Here is a 12,009-nt window from a genome sequence, read left to right as displayed (position 1 = left end):
CCTTGTTCAGGGGGTCTCCTGAAACAACTCTTTGTTTAACTATTAGTTTAATGCATAGCCTCCCTGCTAGGCTATAAGCCCCAAAGGCCCAGGAACTGTATCTAGTCATTATTCAGTAAATATTTGTTGGGAATGAGTGAATTAATTAAGTAACGAGGAGAAGTAGGATGACATAGCACTATTTTTATGCGTCCCTAGCATCTTGTAAAATACCTGCCACCTAGCAAGAACTTAATAATATCATGAAGATTGGATGATCAAAGACTAGGGTTAGGATCCCAATTTTCAGATGAGGTGGCTAGAGCTCACATTTGGTATTGGATTTGGAACTCAGACTCCGATTTTAGGACTCAGAATCCCGCAAGAATAACTCCCCTACAGAGCAAGGACCTGATTGCTCCTGGAAGCAAGTGCAGATAAAGGGCAGCTGCAAGAAAGTACAAACATATTTGGCTACTGTGAGTAATGCTGCAGTGAACATGGGAGTGTAGATTCTCTTTGAGATCCTGATTTTGTTTCCTTGGGGTATATACCCTGAAGTGAGATTGCTGGATCGTATGGTAGTTCTATTTTTAATTTGAGGAACCTCTGTACTGTTTTCCATAGCAGTTGTAGCATTTTACATTCCCATCAACAGTGGACGAGGGTTCCATTTTCTCTACATCTTTGCCAACATGTGTTGTCTTTTTTTTTTTTTATTACTTTTTATTTTATAAATTGGAGTATATCGGATTAACAATGTTGTGATAGTTTCAGGTGCACAGCAAAGTGACTCAGACATACATATCCTAGCAGGTGTGAGATGATATCTCATTGTCCACAATAGCCAAGATATGGAAACAACCTAAATGTCCATCCAGGGATGAATGCATAAAGAAGATATGGTGTGTACATACAATGGAATACTATCCAAAAAGAAAGAAATCCTGCCGTATGCGACATGGATGGACCTGGAGGACATTATGCTAAGTGATGTAAGCCAGACACAGAAGGACAAACACTTCATGATTCCACTTATACGAAGTATCTAAAATGTTCAAACTCATAGAAACAGAGTCGAATGGTGGTTGCCAGGAGTTGGGGATGGGGGAGGGGATTTTCTCCTCAATGGGTAAAACGTTTCAGTTATTCAAGATGAATAAGTTCTATAGGTACTACATTGTGCCTGTAGTTAACAATACCTTATTGTGTACTTAAAATTTTGTTGAGGGTAGATCTCATGTTAAGTGTTCTTACCACAATAAAGTAAAATAATATAAAATAAAATGAAATAAAACAGAATAAAATAGTAAAATAAAATAATGAAATGAAATAAAATAAAATAGAAAATACAAACAGAATCCAGGCTGGGCTCTGAGCAGTCGTTTGCTGTTCACTCACCCATAAGGGCTGTCACCACCTCCTTTTTTGCTGTTGTCCATCTGGTCCTTATTCTGAGTCCACCTGTATATACATCTGGGCTTAGGATCCACTTCGGAGCTAAGTTCTTTTTTGGATTCACATTCAGGTGCGACCCAGCCCATGTATAGATTCCTAGGGATCAATTGCACCATTCTGGCCAAAGCCATGACTGCCAGACATTGCCCTGAAAACCATACCTTCCACTTGGGAAGTATAATTTCTTTCATTCTTCTCTGCCCTAGCTCACACTGGGCTGCATGTGCTCTGTGCTGAGCTCCCTCTGCCCTGGGTCCGAGCTGTGGGCGGTGCCTGTCATCCCCCTGCCCACAGAGCCTTCGCAGACCTCTAGGGGAGGTTGCTGTTGGGCCCTGCTCCATCCCGTCTCTGGGTTCCTCTCCCGACACACCTGCAGGCTCGACCCTGCCCTCGAGGCATTGACAGTGTTTGAGGCGAACGTTCAGCATCTTTGTCAGATCAAACAGCTGTGGCCACTGTCCCCAGGCCTGCTGCCTGGAGCACTGCCCGCTCTGTGGACCACAGCCCCGCTGGGCGACACACTTGGCAGTGCGGACCCCAGCGTAGGGCTCTGTCTCCCTTGAAATATAATAGTAATAAGAAAGCTCACCTTCACTGAGTGTTTACTATGTGCCAGAAACTTTAATTATGTGGATTAATGTACTTAATCCTCACTTCAGGAGGGAAGTACCATTTTTATTTCAATTTTACAGATGATGAAACTGAGCAGAGAAAGATTAAGCCACTTGCTTGAGGTCCCACCTCTGGTATGTGGTGGAGACAGCGGGCAATCCAGCTGCAGAGTCCGTGCTCCTCCCCACAAGGCTCTCCTGCTCCCTTACGTCTCTCCCTGGGGCCAGCCTTTACCACTGACAGGTCTCCTGATGGGTGTCCCCTTTCCCACCTACTCCACCCCAAGCCCGTACCACCCCCATCTGCAGACCCAGCTTTCTCTCGGAGAGGTAGAAGCCAAAGATGGGGGGGGGGTCTCCAGTATTTACGGTCTCACTGCCATCAGTGTGTAGGATGGATGAGAGACAGGACAGATCAGAGGTACGGTGACTATGTCCACGGTCTGAGTGACAATGGGGGCAGCTGAAGCAGAGAAGGGGAAGTGGTCAGCCAGGCTGGAGTGCAAGATTTGGGATATGGTGTCTGGCTGTCTCTGGGGGTGAAGCAGAGGGACCAGGCAAAGAGATTTGCTTTTGGAGCAAGTTAGGAGGAACCTGAGCTTTTGAGAGGGGAGATGCTGAGTTTTTTTGGACTTGCGGGAAATGTGCTGTTTAGAAACACTGGGCAGGAACTCAGAGTTTTTAGATGTGGCGATTTTGATTCAGACGTCGTCCTCATTGTCCAGTCTTCCTGCATTTTTTTTTTCCTGTACCTGAATTCATTTGTGGATATTGGTTGCACATGTCTGATTTTACAGGCTCCTCTAAAGGGCGTCCTCTGTGGTCACATGCTTTCCTCTCTCTTTCTTTATCAAGATCACTTGTGATTGGATAATCATATGTCAATGTCATTTGTAATAATGCTCCAGTAATAACTCATAGTGACAACCAACTTTGTTGAGCATTTATTTTGTGCCGGGCACAATGCTGGGCTCTTTTCATTTGGTAATCTGTTTCCCTGTCACAACTATAATACAGGTGCTATGGCTATCTCCATTTTACAGTTGAGGAAACTTGAGATCAGAGAGGTGGAGTAACTTATCTAGAGTCACACAGATAGCACAGGTGAAGCAAAGATGAAAACGCAAGTCATTCTGACTCCAGGCTGTATTGTCGGAATATTACAGCCTGGCACACACAGGAGGCCTTGGTGTCCTCTTCCTGAACCCAGTTTCACAGAACAAATCAGACAAGGCCAATCTGACCAGGATGGATCAGGACAAAACCAAGATCACCCCATAGCCCGTCTGAAGACAGACAAAACGAGAACATTGTCCAGACCACAAAATGGCCAACTATTCACCCATTCTGGCTAATATGAGTGAATATTGCTCTTTTCCCAATTATGACTTTAACCCCACTCCCTCTTTCCTATCTTCTACACAAGAATTATTAAAATATTCAATCATAACATAGTTCTGACTTCCAGATAGGGTCCAATCCAGAGCAAAGCCCCACTTCTTCAAACCCTCTTCAGAGTCACTCAACACAAGCCCAAATCTGTGTCATCTCTTCTTACTGTGATGCCCCATGGTTCCCCAGGGTGTGCATTCTCCCTCCTGTCAATGAGTCTATAAATCAAGTTCAACTACATGGTGGTCTTTGGCTGAAGCATGTTGATATACCTAAACACTCCTCATTATACACATTCTTAGATTTGCAGACTGTCCATAGATTTGCTTATGGTGCAGCTTGAACCCCAAAACTTGACCACATGTGGGTTTGAATCCCAGCTCCTCTTCCTCCTCCTCCTTTAAAAAAAATAAGCTGTGGATGTATGTCTGTTACTTAAATTTTCTGAACCTGAGTTCTAATATCATGGGGCTGGTATGAAGATGAAATCAGGTGACATATGTAGAATATTCTAGTCTGTTGCCAGACTGATGCTCTACAGCTGTTAGTTTCTTTCCCCGATCCCTTCTTGATTGAATCTATTTCTTCTAAATAAGGCATTTTATCCAACTATCATATTCCAGTCATAAAAGTCTGACCCACCAAATCTTGACGATATTTAGAGATTAAATGTAAAATTTCCAGTTTATGCTATTGCTTGTTCTCTGTGCCATAATTTATAGATATATAAAGGCCAATGAGTACTAAAGTATTTTATTCATTCTGAGATACACAGCTTTCCTCCTCATAATTTAATGTGACATCTTAAAGGGAAAATTTTAGGATAAAAATTGGGATGTGTCTTATAATCAGTGTCATGTCATGGTTTAACTAGCAGCTTGTTTTCTTTCTTAGTGCAACATAAAATATTCATGAATTTTACATCTGTAGCATCCTAGATTTGGTATATATTTTTAAATGACTGGACAGCGTTACTTCCACTATGTCACCTTTTCACCATTGAGTTAGCGGTCGGCTCTGTTTTCTACTTCAATTCGGACACTACCGTTCTAAAGCCAAATGTAAACTCAAGAAGTAGATTTTTAAAGTATTTGGACTTAGAACCTTACCGTTATAATCTGAGTCCAAGTCATGTTTCATAGGCATAATTTTTATAATGAGCTCTGACACAGATCCAAAAATAAGTTAATATAACAAATGGAAATTGCTATGCATTTGATCCTATCATATAATGGAGTTAAAATAATGATGAAAAAACAATCTGAACAAGTTCTGTGAAGCTTTTGTTCTATTTGACTTTAAGTGGAACAAAATCTTCCGAACAAGAGGACAACAAAATAATGCTTTGCTAAATGGATAAAAGAATATGACCTAAGTCTATTAGTGATAGAACACTCTATGAATGCACTCAAGTTAATAGCATCTTTTAGCAATAGATACTTTTTCAATTACAGTAATGCTAAGAAATAAATAGGCTAAGTGAGAGAAAAATGGTCAGAGACACATGAATTGGACTAGTTCGGCTGTTTGGTTTTTTATAACCAATTCTCGGGCGGGGGGATATCTAACCAACTATTAACTATTGATGGGTCATTAATTTGAGTTTTTATATTCTAGATCTACTTAATCTTATTACAGATGCAGTGTTTCATTACCCCATCTCCAGAGAAGGTTTTGCAGCACTTGGCAATTTGTACACAGTGAGTTGTGTGACATCCTTTTCTTCCTGCACCAATCTTGTGCTGTCGTGCTGTCATAGACGCTTCATTACTGTAAGGGCTTGCTAACTAGGTGTGATGCTACAGTTTCATGCAATGTAGTTCCTCTGGGGGTATTTCCTTCCTGTCCTTTGCTGAGTTCTAAATGACCCCACTTTCACCAATCTTTAGTTGCATGCAAGAGTGATTGCAAATTCTACCCTTTCAGAGTATCTGTGTAGAAATGCAATTTTATTTCAGCTTAAAGGGGTTTAAAATTTTTATTCCCCCTTTTTAAAGTGGCACTCTGGCTACTTTTGCAAAGAATGTGGCGTTCTCAGGGTAAATAACTGAAGTAGAGAGGCCAGACTCGTACCTTCATGGGCCCTCACCATGGAAAAGCAGAGCTATGGGTATGGAAGGAGAAAGTGTCAGGAAAATCATCATAAATCACAGAGCACGGGTATTGGGCTACATTTGGCATGAGTTTTGCTGTGTTTTAAAAAGGATAAATCTGCTTCCCTTTAAGAATGTAGGAGCAGCACTTCCCACTGTGACGCTCTTCCCTGGGCGTCCTCCCACCAGCTTGCACGGGGTGAGACGTGCTCCAGGGTGATGACTGTGATGGAGCGTGTGCCTCTTGAACGTTTGCTTTTCCTACATTCTCACCTGCCCCTGCCTGACTTCTGTGAGAAAGGATGTAACAGTCCACTGCCAATGTCTGCTAAAAGTTGGGCGTTTTAGGTGCACGTACACTTTAAATGCCACCCAAGGGAGGAAAGGAGGGAAGGAAGGGAGGGAGGGAGGGACGGAGGGAGGAAGAGAGCTGTAAACTCAACACCAGTGCTTTTCACACTTCACTGTGAGTATGAATCACCTGGGGGTTTTCTTTCCACGCAGATTTTGATTCCGTGGGTCTGAGACCTGCAGGTCTGCCTTCCGAGCAGGGTCCCAAGCGGTGCTTGTGCTGCTGGTCCAGAGATCACGTGGAGACCCTAAACTACATGCGGCTGTCATTCTGCTCATGATGAGCATCATTTTACAGGAGACCGGGGTGCTTACTTCTTAGGAGCTGGTCAGGACATGTCTGGGGGAAAAGTGGGGCACAGTAAAAGCCTGTCTCCTGCCATCATGTTCCATTTTCCTTTTTCCATCACCCACCTCCCAGACCTGGAGGAGCCAGGGTTCACTGGGTACAGAAGAAAATATCCCCAAAATACAATTTCTGTCATGGTGTGGGATTTATTGTGTTCTGTCTCCCTGGAACATTTCATCTGATACCTAGGGTAGTGTAAGTGTTGTTGGAGTTGGATGGAATTTGGTTCAAATCCCAGTGCTGTCGTTCCCTAACTGTGTGACTATAGGTGAGTTGTTTAAGCCGTTTAAACATCAGTTTCCACAGCTGTAAAAGGAGAATGATAATCCTGATAACACAGGGCTTCTTTGGAGATTTAATGAGAAAATGTAGACAAAATACTAAGCAAAGTGTCTGGCCCATAGTAAGTATTTGGTGAATGCTTATAAAATATTTGAGCAGTGGAGTAGTCTAGCTGATACAGATGTGGGCCTTCCATCAATCGGATAGCCTGGGATGTAGTCACCTCTCTGTCACTAACTAGATATGTGAGTAATAAAACTTAGTATCCTGTATAAATGGACATAATAATCATAAACACCTTACAGGGTCATTATAAGGGTTGATAATATATGCAAAGTAATTAATGTATTACTTGGCACATAGAACTTTATATATAAAGATAATTATACTGATGTCTCTACAAAAGGATAGGCAAAAGAGGAATTATTTATTCAAAAGAAGAAACATTTTAGGAGTGTTTGGTCAGATATTTCTTGTGCCTGGAGGAGTGAAAGGAGAGGGCTGCTGTGATTCCTCAAATCCTACCAGGTTGACCAGAAGCTCCTGAAGCTCACAGAGAAGCTCTGTGACAGACCAGTGTCCCTCTGCAACAAAGCAGACACTGGGCAAAGGGAGAAGGAGAAAGAAAAGTCCGATGCAATGAGTTTTTCATTAGTCTGAATTGCTTCAGTTTAAAGGATTTTCCTTTAAACAGAGAACACATTCTTTGGTATGGGAGAAAGGCTTTAAAATACCTTTGTTGTAGGATCGTGAGAGTGCATGGCAGTTTAAAGAAACGTTTTTACTTGGCAAAATCAAATGCTGAGATCTTTCTATTCGCGTGATCGTTAACGGGCTTCTTTAACTGGACTGCCCTGTGACGTCTCAAAGTCTGGGAGGGTCGACAGTCTGTGATGATCCAGTCGCCTGCTCTTCACAGTCACCGCGGACCGAGGGCCACACGCTTTCTGTACTGAGGGTCTCCGAGATCTTGTACCACGTATGTTATCAGAAGCGACTGCACCCAGAGGCCATCATTTCCAATTGAAATAATGATTTCTTCCGTTGTGGCTCATGGTAGATCATACTCTGAACGTCAGATCAGCAGCCTCCTTGCTGCTGAAAGGTTGTGCAGAGTTCAGACCTTTTGAAGGCATGTAGGTTTAGGAGAAGAGGGGAAACATACATCACTGTGGTTTCCAGCTGACTTCAGTCTAAGCCAGGAACTTGAGCTCATGTAACCACGATGCAGCTCTCTCTATTTCACCCTCAACTCCTTCTCAGACTTGGGGTCCAGGTATCTGCATGCTCACCTTGTTTTATTGTGCTTCACTTTCATGTGCTTCACAGTTACTGCATTTTTTTTTTTTTTTTTTTTTTTACAAATTGAAGGTTTGTGGCTACCCTGTGTTATCAGATGATGGTTAGCATTTTTTAGAAGTATTTTTAAATTACGGTGTGTACATTTTTTTTAGACGTAATGCTATTGCACACTTAATAGACTACAGTATAGTGTAAACGTAACTTTTGTAAGCACTGGGAAACCAAAAAATTTGTGTGACTCACTTTATTGCATTATTTGCTTTGTTGTGGTGGTCTGGAACTGGACCCACAGAGTCTCTGGGGTCTGCCTGCATTGGGGGCTGCTCAGCTAAGAACCTCAATAAACTGAAAACAGTTTAAAACCTCATAATGGGACTTTTGATGGGGCAGCTCATTAGGTCTCGGGGGCCTCAAAGAGAGCCTTGCAGATATTAGATACAAACTCAGTTGTTGCTCTAAGAGGCTGGAGGCTGGGCTGTTGCAAAAAGAATCACAGTGACCTCTACCCTACGGCTTGTCCCCCCCCCCCCCCGTTACTATAACGAAGGTAAGAAAAAATGGACTAGTTCCCCCCCCTTCCGCCTCATCCTTCTACCCCAACAGACACACACGCACACACACACGCATACACACACACATGCGCGCACACACACACGCACACACACACAATTTTAAAGCAGATTAGTTATCAGCTTTGACCATTTTTCAAGCATATTTAAAGTCAGTTCTCAGTCATTCTTGCACGTTTTACCATGGGTAGGTAACTTGGGGGACCTTAAAACTAGGCCAGGTATTCCACCTGAGAGTGTCTTGATCTCATCCCCTTGTTGTCAAACTTGGCAGCTGGTCAGGAGGGAAAAAAAAAAATCTGTGTTTATTGTTAGTGAAAGTGTAACATTGTTAGTAAAATAGGTCTACAACGGAAAGAAAAGACATTTTTTCTATGATTTTTCTTTTAAGGAATTCATGCCCTGTCTCCCCATTTTAGGAACAGGTAACTGAGAATGGATAGAAAACAAAACAAAATTTTATCTTACTTTTCCAGCACATGTGGTCACTGATAATAACATGATGATTTGTAAGTTTGGTTTCTTGTTGGGGAAAACAAGCCACATCTAAATTCCTCTATAGACATAAACACTCTTATCAGAATTTACACTGATTTGGAAGGTGGCTCTCAAAGAGTTGTAGGTTTACGTGCAATTTTTAAAACTTGAGGATCCTTGGAGAGAAGGTCTCTTGGGCAGGGCCTGCTTCATGGGCCATCAACCACTGCAGGCACACAGGGCTCGCCACCCAGCAGGGTCCCACGTGTGGAGTTTAAGGCTCTGAGATCACCATCTTGAGATTCTTAATAATTTATCTTTGAAATTGTGTTTAGTGAGTCAAGTCCAATGGGACGACAAGAGCGTGGGGTCAGAGGCAGGGAGGCTTGGAGCCTCTGGCGGTCCCGCCACTACCTCCCTGCCTCTGCAGGACAGGGCAGTTCTCAGCCACCTGCTCTCTGCCCTGGGTGCCCCGGGACCCCCGAAGCTGGAGTGTAGCCGTCACCTTCTCCCTCCTGCCCTTCTCAGTGTGCTAGACTCAGGTGCAGGGACAGTCATAGGATCACCATGCCTCTCATCCCATCCAGGTGCCCAGCGCAGCCCAGCAAGGAGGTTGCGACCCCTTGAGTTCACCCATCTGCCGTGGATTAAGGCAGCAGCCCTGGGGAAGGGGGCGATTGACTTCCCAGCCCCAGGTTAGGGACTCGGACTTGCATTTGGCACTGAGCCCCATAAATTATGTAGCCAGCCCTCACGTAAGGTTGAGCACAGATGAAGCGTAGAATCAAGCTCCCTGCATGCGCATAAAAACACAGGGTCTACGCGATCTTTGTGTCCAGGCGGCCCGTACCAGGGTCCCATCAGTAGGTTGAGAGCAAGGACTTCATCCCTGGATACAGTGCAGTGGTGAACGTGGCCCCTAGCAATGACCTTGTCAGAGGAAGTGTCCATTTCCTGGGAGAAGTGTGTTGAAATTAGCAAAGCTTCTTAGATCAAGAAGGGCATTTTAAAAATGAGACAAATCATTTTCAGGTGGTTTAAAATCTGTTTCTAAATCGTTTCAGCACACCCTGATACACATCTCCAACATTTTAAGAACAACTTACCTAAACACCAACGTACATACATAATACATACATACATACATACATATATGCATACATACACACATGCCGAGGCCCAGAGCTGAGCTGCAGGAGATACAAAGGTTAGTGAGAAAGAATCTTTGCCCTGAAGGAATTTATACTCCTGTAGAGACAGCTGTGCTCAAGCATTGATCCGTACCCCAAAGCTCTCCACATGCCAACAGTGTGTCGTGGAATTTTGCTTAAGTATATTTGATGACTGTCTCTTTTTTTCATCTCTTTTCTGAGAGGAAGCATTTACAGAAATTGAGAACTTTATTGGCCTGGATATCGCAGGAGTTCAGCTCTGCTTTTATGAGATGGATGTGAAAACAAATGATAAAAAATTGTTGGAGGAAGACTGAAGGGAGATATAGGAAATTTTGAGAGAACAAAACGTCTTTAAAGGTTTCCAGAGCACTCATAGACTAAGTCTACATGGAGGACTGAAGCAAATATTGAATAATTTTGGTAGATATTACAAAAACATCTTCAGATAATCAAGTCCAAATAAGGGATTTTTGGGGTTTCTTGTTCTGCTTTACCTAGATATCTCTAATCTCCCTTTGACTTTTAATGCTTATGTACAGCCTTTAAATAAAGATCAGCACTTAAAACCACTGAAGAAAAAATAAAATAAAACCACTGAGGACCTAGACCCCTCACTCAAAGATAACTGGATTTCTCTCCATCAAAGGCCAGATAAGTCACCTGCTAGAAGAATAAAGGAATCCATTCTTCCCATTAATGTCATCAGACATTTACTGTTCTACAGGCCTCAATGGGTGAGGTTACAAGTACTTGACAACAGAACTTGCAAAAATGCACAAACCCTAAGTTAATTAATGAATGTTTAATTTTCAAGCGTGGCTTATCTCTTTAGAGTCTCCAGTTCCACCAGGGGTCTGTGTAGTGTTCTGGACGTAAATACATGTGTGGCCAGTATCATAAAGAAATCTCAACGGGCAATAAAAAATGGCAGACAGTGGCAGTGACTTTGAAAAGATTTTTATAGACACCTCCACTCCCTCCTTGGCATTTAGTAATCTTGAAGAAATTGAAAGAAAGGGAAGTTTAATTTAGAGGGGCCTTCTGCCCCACTTAGCTGGGTTCACATGCCCAACATGAAATAATAATGCATTCAACTGTCCATCTTATAATAAGCAACCTCTGCCTCACCTCACTCCCCAGTGAAAACAGCAAACAGTGGGTAGGAAAGGTATACATACCAGAAAAAGCTGAGGGATCCCTGTGACCTTCTTGTGATTGTTTGTGCTAATGCATAGCAGACAGAAACCCAAACTCTCCCTCTGAAGAATCGATTTGTTAAAAATGCATTGGTCGTTAATGAGGGAATCTCGTGCACTGAATATTGGAGGATGGCCAACTGAAAGTGGAACTGGTGTACTCCGATGAGCCATTCATATGTGCAAGTCTGTTTTCTCCTCAATCTGCCCCAGCCCTTGTATCCTCTTTGCAAAGGCAATGGGGTAAGGATCCAGAAAGGAGTATGCCCTCTCAGGATTAAAAATGTTCTATTTGTTTCTTAAAATGACTTATTTGGAAGAGTCAACTCCAAAAAGACACGTGGAGGCAAGGGGTAATGGTGGAGGGGGTCGGATTTAAAACTATCCTGGAGTGCACATCTGTTTCACTCTTAGAGTTGCTAAGAGGTGCTGCATCTTGTTTGCCTCAGTTAATCAAAAACTCTTATACAAAAAGAAAATTGTTTTAATTTGCAAAAGAAAACTAACTTACTATGAGGAATGCAGTGATGGTCATTCAGGAACTCTGACCTTGACTTGGCGGGGGGCAGGGTGCAACTTCAGAGGCTCCCCCAGTCAGGAAGTTACTAAAGAGAGGAGCAGGGGCCTAGGGTATCACTGCCCCCACCCCAGCTACCTAGATAGTTCAGGCTCTCCAGAGCAGAGAGAGCGGCCAGCAGATTTGCAGATTTTGGATACAAGATCAACACTGGAAAGATGGTGTCGAATGAACCAATGCTCTGACAAGCAGGCATTT

This window comes from Balaenoptera borealis (genome assembly GCF_965194805.1).
Source record: "Balaenoptera borealis genome assembly, chromosome: 7".
Taxonomy (NCBI): Eukaryota; Metazoa; Chordata; class Mammalia; order Artiodactyla; family Balaenopteridae; genus Balaenoptera; species Balaenoptera borealis.
This window is presented reverse-complemented; position numbering follows the sequence as displayed.